This window comes from Symphalangus syndactylus, chromosome 18, assembly GCF_028878055.3.
Source record: "Symphalangus syndactylus isolate Jambi chromosome 18, NHGRI_mSymSyn1-v2.1_pri, whole genome shotgun sequence".
Taxonomy (NCBI): domain Eukaryota; kingdom Metazoa; phylum Chordata; class Mammalia; order Primates; family Hylobatidae; genus Symphalangus; species Symphalangus syndactylus.
This window is the reverse complement of record NC_072440.2, coordinates 61,888,286-61,903,478: the sequence shown is the minus strand read 5'-3', so window position 1 is coordinate 61,903,478 and position 15,193 is coordinate 61,888,286. Positions and strand designations below refer to the sequence as shown.

At 48.8% G+C, this 15,193-nt stretch overlaps 1 protein-coding gene across 2 annotated transcripts in view; it reads left to right on the top strand.

The window, feature by feature from the left end:
• Positions 1-15,193, top strand: part of DRICH1 (aspartate rich 1) — a 96,080-nt gene that overhangs the window by 5,091 nt on the left and 75,796 nt on the right. For both annotated transcript variants that reach the window (XM_063623422.1, XM_063623423.1), the window contains exons 2-5: positions 1,851-1,969; positions 3,972-4,051; positions 10,393-10,508; positions 12,282-14,401. The gene's annotated coding sequence lies outside the window, so the exon portion shown is untranslated. The remainder of the gene's footprint in view (positions 1-1,850; positions 1,970-3,971; positions 4,052-10,392; positions 10,509-12,281; positions 14,402-15,193) is intronic.

Below are 15,193 nucleotides of genomic sequence, written 5' to 3'. Positions count from 1 at the left end.
CCAATCAGTTCCAATTCTGTCATGCTCATTATCTGCTTCTTCAAAAAGTCTTTGAACCAGAGTTAAGAATATTATTATTGCATCAGTAGCTGGGCACGGTGGCTCACACCTGTTATCCCAGCATTTTGGGAAGCCAAGGCGGGTGGATCACCTGAGGTCAGGAGTTCGAAACCAGCCCGGCCAACGAGGTGAAAACCCATCTCTACTAAAAATACAAAAATTAGCCGGGTGTGGTGGCAGGCGCCTGTAATCCCAGCTACTCAGGGAAGCCGAGGCATGAGAATCATCTGAACCCAGGAGGCAGAGGTTGCAGTGAGCGGAGATTGTGCCACTGCACTCCACCCTGGGCGACAGAGGGAGACTCCGTCTCAAGAATGTTGTTATTGCATCAGATGCTTTGCTTTGTCGGTGTTATCTTCTAACTCTTTTTTTTTTTTTTTTTTGAGACGGAGTCTCGCTCTGTCACCCAGGCTGGAGTGCAGTGGCGCGATCTCGGCTCACTGCAAGCTCCGCCTACTGGGTTCATGCTGTTCTCCTGCCTCAGCCTCTCTGAGTAGCTGGGACTACAGGCGCCTGCCACCACGCCCGGCTAATTTTTTGTATTTTTAGTAGAGATGGGGTTTCACCGTGGTCTCGATCTCCTGACCTCGTGATCCGCCCGCCTCGGCCTCCCAAAGTGCTGGGATTACAAGCGTGAGCCACCGCGCCCGGCCCTAACTCTTGATAGTATAGAAAAGTATAGAAGTGTGAAATAATGGAAACATTATTATTATTTTTTTGAGAAAGTCTCGCTCTGTCACCCAGGCTGGAGTGCAATGGTGAGATCTCGGCTCTCTGCAACCTCTGCCTCCTGAGTTCAAGTGATTCTGCCACTTCAGCCTCCCGAGTAACTGAGATTACAGGCATGCGCCACCACGCCTGGGTAATTTTTGTATTTTTAGTAGAGACGGGGTTTTGCCATGTTGGCCAGGCTGGTCTTGAACTTCAGACCTCAAGTGATTCACCTGCCTCGGTCTCCCAAAGTGCTGGGATTACAGGTGTGAGCCACTGCACCCGGCCTGGAAAAATTATTTTTAAAATAATTAAGTGTGTCCTTATTCAACTTGGAATTTTAGTGAATCAAAACTCCATGAAAAGTCTTAATACGAAATAATTCAGATATCAGATTCAGGCCAAAGCAATAGTATTACACCAACAAAAATACCAGTATTTCCATATTTAAAGATAGTGCAGCAGGCTGGGTGTGGTGCCTCATGCCTGTAATCCTAGAACGTTGGGAGGCAATGGCAGATGGATGACTTGAGGCCAGGAATTCGAGACTGGCCTGGCCACCATGATGAAACCCTGAGTTTACTAAAAATACAAAAATTAGATGGGCATGTTGGCACGTGCTTGGAATCCCAGCTACTCAGGAGGCTGAAACTTGAGAATCACTTGAATCCAGGAGGCAGAGGTTGCAGTGAGCTGTGAGCTGCGTTGGCACCACTGTGCTCCAGCCTCAGAGACAGAGTGAGACTCTTATCTCCAAAAAAAAAAAAACACAATGTACAAGGATGCTCGAAAACCAGGATGCTGAAGACCAAGGTAGAAGGAGTAGGATGGAACATAAACAGAATACATTCTGAATGAATGCTTCTTGAATAACTCCATGATATTTTAGACAATTACCCTGTCTGCCCTAAAACAGACCTAAAGCTAATGAGTGAGTTTCCTTGCTCTATCAGTGAACTAATTAATATTTTTTTCTGAGAGCTACCGTATGGCTAAATGGGCATTACTGAGTGAAGACTAGCTATGGGCAGCATTCTGCTAGGGTTTTGTTCGTTCTTAATTTTTTTTTTTTTTTTCAGAGACAGGTCTATGTTGCCCACACTGGAATACAGTGGTGTAATCATAGTACACTATAACCTTGAACTCCTGGGCTCAAGTAATCCTCCTGCCTCAGCCTCCTGGATAGCTGGGACTACAGGTGTGTGTCATCATGTCCAGTTGATTTTTTTTTTTTTAATTTTAACTTATTCTGCAGACACAAGCTCTTGCCCTGTTGCCTGGACTGGTCTCCAATTCCTGACCTCAAGTGATCCTCCCACCTCAGCCTCCCAGTGTTGGGATTACAGGCGTAAGCCACTGTGCCCAGCCTTTTATCACATCTTGAAGTCAGTAAGAAGTGGATCATCTCATAAACCAGCTTTCAGAACAAGCCAGTATTTTGGCTATTCTTGGCCCTTTGCATTTTCTTCCTCTTTTTTTTTTCTTTGAGATGGAGTTTCACTCTTGTCACCAGGCTGGAGTGTAGTGGCGTGATCTCAGCTCACTGTAACCTCCGCCTCCTGGGTTCATGCAATTCTCCTGCCTCAGCCTCCCGAGTAGCTGGGATTACAGGTGTGCACCACTATGCTCAGCTAATTTTTTTGTATTTTTATGGTAGAGACGGGGTTTTGCTGTGTTGGCCAGGCTGGTCTTGAACTCTTGACCTCAGATGATTCACCCGTTTCCACCTCCCAAAGTTCTGGGATTACAGGCATGAGCCACCAGGCCCAGCCTGCGTTTTCATATAAATTTAGAATTAGCCAGTCGTGGTGGCACGCATCTGTAATCCTAGCACTTTGAGAGGCTGAGGAGGGAGGATCGTTTGAGCCCAGGAGTTCGAGGCTGCAGTGAGCTATAATTGCACCAGTATACTCCAGCTTAGACAACAGAGCAAGACCCTGTCTAAAAAAAAATTAGAATCAGCTTGTCAATATTTATTAAGAAATATGTTGAGATTCATCTTGATGGTGGTGGTTTGCTAAAAAAAAAAAAGGAAGAAAAAATTAAGAAATATGTTTGGATTTTGTTAAGGATTACATGTAATCTACAAATCAATTTGGGGAGAACTGATCTTTACAATATTGAGTGTTCCAATCCATGAACATGGTATATTTCTCCAGACTCACACAAATATTAATGAATGCAAAAGAACACATCAGAATGGTAGGGTTGTTGATTCAGAGAACACCCATGGGAATGTCGGTCTGGCACTACTTGCCTTCTAAGGGCTGCCTCTGCTCCTTACTTCCTTTTTCTAGGTTGCCAGATTATCATGTGAACTTGTCCTATGCCCAGTGCTGATTGATTCAAGGGAAGGCACCTGCCCCAGGCCGGTCCAATAAATGTCTTTTCACAGATTTTTGGAAGGGAGACTGAAAGAGAGTTGAACCAGGCTCTCTGATTGCAAAATATAAAATTTAAGAGCTCCCTGTAACCATGCTTCAGATTATGTGAACTAGAGGATTGGGGGAATTGCTGAGAAAAAAGGACAAATCTCAGAGAAACAGAGATAAGACAAGAGAGGAGAGTGGTGTTTGAGTCTCTGACTCCATATAGTTCTTAAGGCCAATGAATTCTGAGAGATAGAACTATCTTGTTTATGAATTCCGAGAGACAATCCATAAATCTGTCTTAGGCTTAAGCTAGTTTGAGTTGGATTTCTGTCACTTGGAACAAGAGTCGTAACTACTGCAGTTGAGTGGAGTTAAAAGGTGTAGCCTCGGCTGGGCATGGTGGCTCACGCCTGTAATCCCAGCACTTTGGGAGGCCGAGGCGGATGGATCACGAGGTCAGGAGATCGAGACCATCCTGCCTAACACGGTGAAACTCCGTCTCTACTAAAAATAAAAAAAATTAGCCAGGTGTGGTGGCGGGCGCCTGTAGTCCCAGCTACTCGGGAGGCTGAGGCAGGAGAATGGCGTGAACCCGGGAGGCAGAGCTTGCAGTGAACCGAGATTGCACCACTGCACTCCAGCCTGGGCGACAGAGCGAGACTCCATCTCAAAAACAAAAAAAAAAGTATAGCCTCAATAGGTGAGCTAGCTTTGGCTTTAAAAGGCTTACAGTTTGAATTACACTCCATTCCCTCTGGTGCCCCTAGAAAGAGCCCTCTCTAACACAGGCCAGCAGCTGGTAGACACTCTGTTTTTTTTTCTCTGCAGGAATTTTACTGCCTTGATTCGGGACAGATTATCAAGAGGTGGGCACCGTTATCCTCTCTTTCATGCAGGATTTATCACATGTAAGTATTTGTCTTATTTTTATGTTTGCATGCTACGTTTTGGTTAGAATTTAATGATCATATCTCTCATCAAGATTACCCACATGATCACTCTAAGGCTGTTGTAAGCCTAACTGACAAGTACTCCATATGTCAAGATGTCAAGTGCAACCCAAAATAAGATGCAAGCACCAAATGGGACTGAAAGAGAAATGCTAGAAATCTTCAGCCTTACTGCCTTTCCTGATAATGACCATGCATTCTGTGAGGGAGAAAGTGTTATAGTGATAGAAAGGTAAGGTTCTGAATTTTGAAGAGATGGGAGGCCAGGTGTGGTGGTTCACACCTGTAATCTCAGCATTTTGGGAGGCCAAGGTGAGTGGATTGCTTGGAGCCAGGAGTTCCAGATGAGCTGGGCAACGTTGTGGGCCGCATCTCTAAAAATAAAAATAAAAAAAATTGGCTGGGTGTAGTGGCTCGCGCCTGTAATCCCAGCTACTCAGGAGGCTGAGATGGTAGGATCGCTTGAGGAGGTCAAGGCTGCAGTGAGCTGTGATCATCCCACTCCAGCCTGGGTGACAGAGCGAGACCCTGTCTCAAAAAAAAAAAAAAAAAAAAAGATTGGAGGGAAGAATTTTTGAAGATACTGTGGTACAGGGAAAGGGCGTGCCGTATGTATGCAGATGGTACTCAACTTTACTAACTTAACTCTTGAACAGGCTACTCTTTCATACATTTTATATACTGTATACTGACAGACACAACACACTTTTCAAAGGCCACATTCGAACCTTTTTTTTTTTTTAAGACGGAGTCCTACTCTGTCGCCCAGGCTGGAGTACAGTGGCACGATCTTTGCTCACTGAAACCTCCACCTCCTGGGTTCAAGCGATTCTCCTACCTCAGCCTCCTGAGTAGCTGGGACTACAGGTGCGTGCCACCACGCCTGGCTATTTTTTTGTATTTTTAATAGAGGCGGGGTTTCACTGTGTTAGCCAGAATGGTCTCTATCTCTTGGCCTCGTGATCCCCGCCCCCTCGGCCTTCCACAGTGCTTGGATTACAGGCGTGAGCCACCGCGCCTGGCTGTACTACTTTGAATAGGTCTCAATAGGTTTTAACAGTTAATTATTTTTAAATTAATTTGAGAAATCTACAACATGGATGAAACTTGAAGACATACTTAGTGAAATAAGCCAGACACAAACAGACAAATATCATTTGAATCCACTTTTTTGAGGTCCCTAGAATAGGCAAATTCACATAGACAAAAAGTAGATTTGAGGTTATCAGGGTGAGGGGGAAGGAAGAATGGGGGGCTGTAGTTAATGGTTTAGAGTTTCTGGTTGGGAAGATGAAAGAGTTCTGGAGATGGATGGTGGTGAAGGTTGCCCAACAGTGTGAATGTACTTAGTGCCACGGAGCTGTATGTTTAAAAATAGTTAAAGTGGAAATATTGATGCTATGTACGTTTTACCGCAATTATAAAAATGGAGCCGGGTGTGGTGGCTCACGCCTGTAATCCCAGCACTTTGGGAGGCCGAGGCGGGTGGATCACCTGAGGTTGGAAGTTCGAGACCAGCCTGACCAACATGGAGAAACCTCGTCTCTACTGAAAATACAAAAAATTAGCTGGGCATGATGGCGCATGGCTGTAATCCCAGCTACTCAGGAGGCTGAGGCAGAAGAACTGCTTGAACCCGGGAGGCAGAGGTTACGGTGAGCCAAGATTGTGCCATTGCACTCCCGCCTGGGCAACAAGTATAAAACTCTGTCTCAAAAAAAATAAAAATAAAAAGGAAATGGGGCTCTACGTAGCAGGAGAGAGAGGGAGAGATACATATTATACTTCTTTTTTTTTTTTTTTTTGAGATGGAGTCTTGCAAAAAAAAAAAAAATGGAAATGGGGCTCTACCTAGCAGGAGGGAGAGGCAGAGATAAATTTATTTATTTATTTATGTATTTTTTGAGATGGAGTATGGCTCTGTTGCCAGGCTGGAGTGCAGTGGCACGATCTTGCCTCACTGCAACCTCCACCTCCTGGGTTCAAGCCATGCCCCTGCCTCAGCCTCCTGAGTAGCTGGGACTACAGGTGTGTGCCACCACGCCCACCTAATTTTTGTATTTTTAGTAGAGACGGGGTTTCACCATGTTGGCCAGAATGGTCTGTATCTCTTGACCTCATGATCCGCCCGAGTCGGCCTCCCAAAGTGCTGGGATTACAGGCGTGAGCCACCGCTCCTGACCACTATTAACACTTCCTCTTCTTTTTTTTCTTTTTTTTTGAGAGGGAGTCTCGCTCTGTAGCCCAGGCTGGAGTGCAGTGGCGTGATCTTGGCTCACTGCAAGCTCCACCTCCTGGGTTCACGCCATTCTCCTGCCTCAGCCTCCCGAGTAGCTGGGACTACAGACGGCCGCCACCAAACCCGGCTAATTTTTTGTATTTTTAGTAGAGATGGGGTTTCACTGTGTTAACCAGGATGATCTCGATCTCCTGACCTTGTGATCCGCCCGCCTCAGCCTCCCAAAGTGCTGGGATTACAGGCGTGAGTCACCGTGCCCAGCCTTTTTTTTTTTTTTTTTTTTGGATGGAGTTCCATTCTTGTTGCCCAGCCTGGAGTGCGGTGGCATGAGCTTGGCTCACTGCAACCTCCGCCACCTGGGTTCAAGCAATTCTATCTCAGCCTCCCGAGTAGCTGGGACTATAGGCACACACCCACGCCCAGCTAATTTTTTTTTTTCTTTTTTTGAGACGGAGTTTCACTCCTGTTGCCTAGGCTGGAGTGCAATGGCATGATTTTGGCTCACCGCAACATCTGCCACTTGGGTTCAAGCGATTCTCCTGCCTCAGCCTCCCGAGTAGCTCGGATTACAGGCATGCACCACCATGCCTGGCTAATTTTGTGTTTTTTTTTTTTTTTTTTTTTTGAGACAGAGTCTTGCTCTGTCACCCAAGCTGGAGTGCAGTGGTGTGATCTTGGCTCACTGCAAGCTCCGCCTCCTGGGTTCATGCCATTCTCCTGCCTCAGCCTCCCAAGTAGCTAGGACTACAGGCTCCCGCCACCACGCTGGGATTACAGGTGTGAGCCACTGCGCCCGGCTAATTTTGTATTTTTAGTAGAGACGGGGTTTCTCCATGTTGGTCAGGCTGGTCTCGAACTCCCAATCTCAGGTGATCCACCCACCTTGGCCTCCCAAAGTGCTGGGATTACAGGCGTGAGCCACCGTACCTGGCCTTTTTTTTGTAGTTTAGTAGAGCTGGGATTTCACCATGTTGCCCAGGCTGGTCTTGAACTCTTGAGCTCAGGCAATCCGCCCACCTCGGCCTCCCAAAATGCTAGGATTACAGTTGTGAGCCACCAAGCCCAGCCCAATATTGCACTTCTTAAATGCACTTCTCTATTCCTTAATTGTCTTAAGTGTTATATTCTTATAATTTTAAAAGAACAAAGATTTTTTGGGGGGCCAGGCATTGTGGCTCACACCTGTAATTCCAGGAGTTTGGGAGGCCCAGGTGGGCAGATCACTTGAGGTCAGGAGTTCGAGACCAGCCTGGCTGACATGGTAAAACCGCCACCTCTGTAAAAAATAGAAAAGTTAGCTGTGTGGTGGTGCATGCCTGTAGTCCCAGTTACTTGAGAGGCTGAGACATGAGAATTGCTTGAACCCAGGAACTCAGGAGGTGGAGGTTACAGTGAGCAGAGATGGAACCACTGCACTCCAGGCTGGGCAACAGAGTGAGACTCAGTAAAAAAAAAAAAAAAAAAAAAAAGAAAAAGACTGGGGGTGGTGGCTCACACCTGTCATCCCAGCACTCTGGGAGGCAGAGGCGGGGAGATCACGAGGTCAGGAGTTCAACTATCCTGACCAATATGGTGAAACCCTGTCTGTACTAAAAATACAAAAATTAGCCAGGCATGGTGGTGTGCGCCTGTAGTCCCAGCTACTTGGAGGCTGAAGCAGGAGAATTGCTTGAACCCGGGAGGTGGAGATTGCAGTGAGCCAAGATGCTGCCACTGCACTCCAGCCTGGGCTACTGAGCAAGACTCCATCTCAAAAAAAAAAAAAAAAAAAAAAAGGTTTTTTTTTTGTTTTTTTTTTTTTTGAGATGGAGTCTTGCTCTGTCACCCAGGCTGGAGTGCAGTGGCGCAATCTCGGCTCACTGCAAGCTCCGCCTCCCGGGTTCACGCCATTCTCCTGCCTCAGCCTCTCCGAGTAGCTGGGACTACAGGCGCCCGCCACCACGCCCGGCTAATTTTTTTTTGTATTTTTTAGTAGAGACGGGGTTTCACCGTGGTCTCGATCTCCTGACCTCGTGATCCGCCCGCCTCGGCCTCCCAAAGTGCTGGGATTACAAGCGTGAGCCACTGCGCCCGGCCAAAAGGTTTTTTTTTAAATAAAAAATAAAGGCTGGGCACGGTGGCTTACGCCTGTAATCCCAGCACTTTGGGAGGCCGAGGTGGGTGGATCACAAGGTCAGGAATTCAAGACCATAATGGCCAACATGGTGAAACCCTGTCTCTACTAAAAATACAAAAATAATTGGGCGTGGTGGTGCGTGCCTGTGGTCCCAGCTACTTGGAGGCTGAGGTGTGAGGATCGCTTGAGCCCAGGAGATGAAGGCTGCAGTGAGCTGTGATGGCGCCACTTCACTCCAGTCTGGGCAAAAGAGCGAGACCCTGTCTCAATAAATAAACAAACAAGTAAACAAAACAAAATCTTATGTTTACATCACAAAACCAAGCACCAATTACTAGACCACCTTGTAAGGTAGAAACACTCTGGTCTGAACTCCTGGCAGGGAGCTCGCACCCAGTAAGCCCCAGCTCAACACCACATCCTTGTACCAAAGAGAGTTTGAGATTAAAATCCAGAAAAGCAAAGTTCATGCTTCTTGTGGTTTTGGAGTTTCAGAAGGTGGTTTTATTGTTTCTTAATCATATTGAGCCTTCTTTTAGCCAACATGGTGAAACCCCCTCTCTACTAAAAATACAAAATTAATTGGGTTTGGCGGCACATGCCTGTAATCCCAGCTACTCTGGAGGCTGAGACAGGAGAATTGCCTAGAACCTGGGAGGCAGAGGTTGCAGTGAGCCGAGATCATGCCAGCCTGGGCAACAGAACAAGACTCTGTCTCAAAGGAAAAAAAAGAAATGTCTAGATGCAGTAGCTAAGTACGCAGAAGCCATTTCAGTGTGGGAGGCGAGGTGACTGAGTCCAGGGACTCCAGGTTTCTGGCTGAGGGGTTGAGACCGCCCATGCTCATTGTATGAGATGAAGATGGAGAATGAGCTGGGCTGGGGGAAGGTGGTCATCTCCTCTGGACGTGATCAGTTTGAGACTCCTGTTGGGTAGCCCACTGGGCATGGTCAGTAGGCAGTTGAGGTGGAGCTGAGAGGGTTTGGAGCTGGGATAGACCCCAGCCTCACCATGTGGGCAGTAGTGGGGGCCACAGAGTGTGAAGATGGCTAAGAAAGAGGTCTGGGTGGGGGTCTGGGGAGTCAGCAGCCAGGCATGGGCCATTGAGAAACAGATGCCAGGGGAAGAGGAAAGGGCAGTCTCAGACCCCAAGGGGAAAAGAGTCAGTGGAAAGAGGGGCCAGCCCCGTGTCACATCCAGCAGAGACACCAGGTACAGCAGAAGGACCTTGGACATGACTATGAGGTGGGCCTTGTTGGCCATGACCTGGGAGAGATGGGAGTGAGAGCCTGGGGGACCACATCATGTCCCCAGCACACGAAACAGTGCCTGGTAGACAGGATGGATTTATAGATGGATGGACAGGTCGATGGATGGATGAATGGACAGATGATAGATGGATGCAAAGACAGATGAATAGATGGACAGATGCATAGATGGACAGACAGATGGACAGATGGACAGATGGAAGGAATGATCAGAAAAGGCTTCATGAACAAAGTGGGACTGAGCTGCATCTCCATGGATAGATCTAAAAGCAGAGGACTCTCCTCTTGAGTCAGGAATGACCCAGTGGCCTGGTCCAGGGAGGAAGTCAGCCTGGCTTGACTGTGGACACTTGTGGCAGGATTTCAGAGGCTCTTAAAATGGGGCCAAGTGAGGTTGGGCAGGTCTGAGCCAGCTGAGGACTCCTCAGCTACACCACACAGCTGCCTGAGGGGATGTGTCACTCAGGGAGTTGCTGGGACCTACTGGGCCATCGTTGCCATCAGCACCAACAGCTTCAGAGAGGGGGACACATGCTGGGGTGACTCCAAGGCTGTGGGCAGCACCTGCCTCAGACGGTACAGGCACAGAGACACTACTGGGGGACTGGCCAACCCCCTGCCCTGTGCCCAGGTCACAAACTACACACTGCAGCCCTGTGCCCCTCACACCCAGCAGGTTCCTGCTCCAGCGCGGCTCCTAGACTGGCCCCAGGTGCTGGCCCTGGGGGTTTCAATCCAAGCATACTTCACTGAAGCATGTGTTTGGCAGCGGGACCCAGCTCACTGTTTTAGGTAAGTGGCTCTCACAACCATTCGCAGCCTGTCCCACCCTCTCCTGTCTCTGGAAAAATCTGTTTTCTTTCTTTGGGGCTTCTTCCCCTCTGCCCTCCAGTACTTAAGCATGGAACCCTTCCTTTCTCCATGGGGTCTGGGGGAAGCGGGCTGGTCTCAGGGTAACCAGCAGGAAGGGCCCCTACGGTGGGAGCAGCCGCCTTCAGGTTCCAACAGCGGGACACAGCCTGGTCTCGGGGCCTGGGCTGGGATTGGGCGGGGTCAGGGCTCCTCCCCTCTCCCAGGGCAGATGTCTGAGTGAGGGACAGATGCCAGTTCTGATGAGGGGCCCTGGAGTGGCCTTAGAGTCAGTCCCCCGGACCCCAGGGTCTAGGCTGAGGGCTGGATGCCCATCCAGCCTGTGAGGGCCACACGGGGGCCTGGGGACACAGGGGTCACCTTGAGGGGAGACCAGTGGAGGGCACAGAGAGGGCTCTGGGTCTAGGCTGCAGCTCTGTGGCCTGTGCTGGGTCGTGAGGACATGGGGACACTGAGGGACGGGTGAGACTGGGTGAAGTCCCAGAGCCCAGCCCTCCCAGATCAGTTACCAGAAAGGAGAGGGTCTGTTAGGGCAGAGATGTGTCTGTCCCTGGAGCTCCGTCACCTTTGGGGCCTGGTGTCTCTCTGTTCGTGGGTCAACCTCCCACCTTCATTTGAGGAAGGGCACCTTAGACTCTGGAGGCGACTAGTGGGGAGTACACGGGGTGCAGAGAACTTCACGGCCGTCAGGTGAAGTCCAGGGGCATCAGAATCTGCTGGGGTGGGCATGGGGGCTGCGGTCCCCCGAAGTCCGGGGGAGCAGCGCCAAGAACCCAGCTGTTGTGAAGGGTCCTGTGATTGGGCTGGTGGGGACGGGGCGACCTGCCAGGTCACACCGTGGAGAAGACAGTGGCCCCTGCAGAATGTTCATAGGTTCCCAGCCCCCACCCCACCTGCAGGGGCCTGGAGCTGCAGGATCCCAGGGGAGGGGTCTCTCTCTGCATCCCAAGCCATCCAGCCCTTCTCCCTGTACCCAGTAAACCCTCAATAAATATCCTTTGTCAACCAGAAATCCTGCCCCCTCTCTTCATTTCTTATCTCTCATAATTTGATGCTTCTCCTGGGTTCTCAGTGTGGCGCTGGGGGAATCCTGGCACCAGTGGGAAAGTAGCCTGGAGGAGAGGATCACAGCCTCCCAGGGGTGTCCCCTGGGGAAATAGGCCAGGATAGGAGGCGTCGGCTCACTGGACACCAGTCCTTCCATTCTCTCCCTCCTCCCCTTTCTCCTTGCAGCTCAACCCCCGACTCGCTGCCTGCTTTCTGGAGGGAGCTATTTCTGGCTGAGCCTCCAGATACACCCTCTGTCCCTGTCCTGGTCTGGACCCTCTGCCCACCCACGGCCTCTCTTTCCTCAGCCTAGAAGTCCTACTCTGGGCCTGGAGTCTCTCTGCTTCTGGCCCCAGCCCCTGGAATGCCCTCCTTCCTCTCTGCCCAGCTCCCCACCCCTGAGGGCTGGACTGTCCAGGCCACCCCAACACCATCAAATTCATGAGCTCTTACATTTTGGGCCCACCTTGATTCTTCACCTGACAGCAGGTTCAGAGGTGTGAGAAAAATAGGAGGAAGCCAGGAAGGAAACACACATGAAAGGCCTGCAAGAGGCTCAGGACACTTGCAAAAGATAGGCTCTGAGCTCCCCAGGAACCTTTGCAAGAAGGGTAATAGGTGCTCCATTATTTCTTTCTTTTTTTTTAGATCGAGTCCAGCTGCATTGCCCAGGCTGGAGTGCAATAGTGCGATCTTGGCTCACCATAACCTCCACCTCCCAGGTTCAACCGATTCTCCTGCCTCAGCCTTCTGAGTAGCCGGAATTACAGGTACAAGCCATAATGCACAGCTAATTTTTGTATTTTTATTACAGACAGGATTTCACCATGTTGTTCAGGCTGGTGTGCTCCCTCATTTCTAAGAGATTAAACAAGTCTTTGCTCGAGGGAAGTTGGTGTTCTCAATGCTGAGGCCAGGCATCTCCTCATAATTAAAAGTGGGGATGTGTTTTACCCAAGGCCTCACTATTGATGGGATTTGGGCTCTGACATGTGCACAGGTGACTGCCTGGCAGCGCTAGGACGTGGAGAGTTTCTCAGCTGCTTGGCACAGAGAGTCACTGGCCATCTTTGGAGGAAGCATCATTTTGGGAAATAGAAAACCAGGTCCTGTGTTGGGCATTTCTCTGTGAGGCTCCCAGGGTCTGGGGCTCCAGCTGCTCTCTGAGAAGAAGGTGTGGGGGGAGAGAACAGGGCCCAGCCACACCCAGCCCCTCCTGCATGGTTCCTGCTCATCAGGGTGTTAGAGGGGTGGGGGCACCAGCAGTGGTCAGGCCTGTGTTTCTGTGGGTGGGGCCAGGGAGGGATCCTCGGGGCATCCTAGGGAGTCTCTCCCATGGCTCCTGTTTCACTTTCCTGTGGCTGCTGTCACAAATGACATGTAATTTAGAGGCTCAAACATCACACATTGATTCTCTCCCTGGTCTGGAGTCAGATGTCTAAAATGAATCATAGAGTGCTAAAATCAGGGTGCCAGCTGGGCCAGGCTCCTTCTGAGGGCTACGGAGAGAATCCGTTTCCAGGATTTTTCCAGCTTCTAGAGGATGCCCTGGGCTCTTGGCCCCTTCCTCCAACTTCAAAGCCAGAGCTCAGCATCTTCAAATCTCTCTCCCACTCCTCTCTCTCTCTCTCTCTCTTTCTCTCTCTCCCTGTCTCTCTGTTTTTCTCTCTCTGTCTCTCCCCCCACACTGTCTTCTCTCACCCTCCCTCCTCCTCTCCCTTTCTTTTCTTCCAGCCCCACACCTGCTGTCACTCTGACCCTCCTGCCTCCTTTGTATAAAGACCCCACCTTGGACCCACCCAGATAACCCAGGATCTTCTTCCACCTCAGGCTCCTTACCATCATCATATCTGTAAAGTCCCTGTGGTCACACAGCACAGCACATGGACAGGTCCCAGGACTGGGACACAGCCATCCCTGGGCCCTAATTCAGCCGCCACAGCTCCTTTCCCTCCTTCCTCTCTCCTTCTCCGGGTATAAGAAGGGAATGCAGAGGTTGGTCAATGAATACACACTTACAGTTAGGTGCAAGGAATGTGTTCTAATGTTGGATAGCAGAGTAGGGTGACTATGGTTAGCAATAACGTATTGTATATTTCAAAATAGCTACGAGAGAACTTGAAATATACTCAACACATAGAAATGATAAATACTCAAGGCCATACCCCAAATATCCTGACTTGATAATGACATGGTGGATGCACGGAACCAAACAGCACATGCACCTCATATAAATGTCCAATATTATGTATCAGTGTAATTGCTATGAATAAGAAAGGCAAAAAAAAGAAGCATAAACTAGCCATTTGACCTAGCAATTCCAGCCCTAGGAATTTATCTAGAAGAAACGAAAGCATGTGTTCAAAAAAGACGTGTACATAAATGTTCTCAGCCTCATTCACTATAGGCAACAACTGGAAACAACCCAAGTGTCCATCAGCTAGAGAATGGATAGACCCACGTGGTCTGTGCATACAGTGGAGTACTGCTCAGTTACATAAAGAAAAGAAACTATGGATACAGGCCACAGGAGGGATGAACTTCAAAACATTGCAGTAAGTGAAAGAAATAAAACTCCACGAGGGACGTTGGTAGGTATGGACATGTTTTTGAACTGGCAGAATTTTACTCTGTTCATTGGGGTATTAGGTATTGAGTCTCTATTGACCAGATACTGTGCTAGGTGCGGCCATCAGAGAAATGACAAGCAGACACCAGCTCCGTTGTGATGAGACTCACCCGATCAGCCGTTTCTGATGAACAATCAGGTACCTTGACTCTCCCTGCTCACATTTGCAGGCTTTACTTAATGCCACTTAAATCTCCCTATTCCCCAAGTCTTCTTTCTTTTCTTTTCTTTTTTTTTTTTAGACAGAGTCTTGCTCTGTCACCCAGGCTGGAGTGCAGTGTCACCATCTCAGCTCACTGCAACGTCTGTTTCCTGGGTTCAAGCAATTCTCCTGCCTCAGCCTCCCGAATAGCTGGGATTACAGGTGCCCACCACCACACCCAGCTAATTTTTGTATTTTTAGTAGAGACGGGGTTTCACATGTTGGCCAGGCTGGTCTGGAACTCCTCCGGACCTCCGGTGATCCGCCCGCCTAGGCCTCCCAAAGTGTTGGGATTACAGTTGTGAGCCACTGCACCTGGCCCCCAAGTCTCCTTTCTTTCCAACTCCCCTTATTAGGAACAGCTTTTTAAAGCAATCCCTGCCATACCCATGGCTTCAATTGTTTTCTATATGCTCTGATGACAATAAAATTTAAATGTTGTTTTTATAGAACAGCTTTATTTTACATGACACCTCATTCACTACGATTGTAAATCCAAAGTTGATCTAAGAAAGTAGTAACTAAAAAGTTGTCATATTTTAGTATGTAAATTTTAGGAAATTTCCTAAGTGGTTTGACTTTGTGTGTGTATTTTTTAAAACATGAGTTGTGATGTCACAGAATGGACTTAGCCTGCAGAGGTTTCCATCCAACTTTCTACCAGAGAGCTCCATTTCAATGCGATACTTAAGAGTCCAAAACTATCATTTTTTTTTTTTTTTTTTTTGC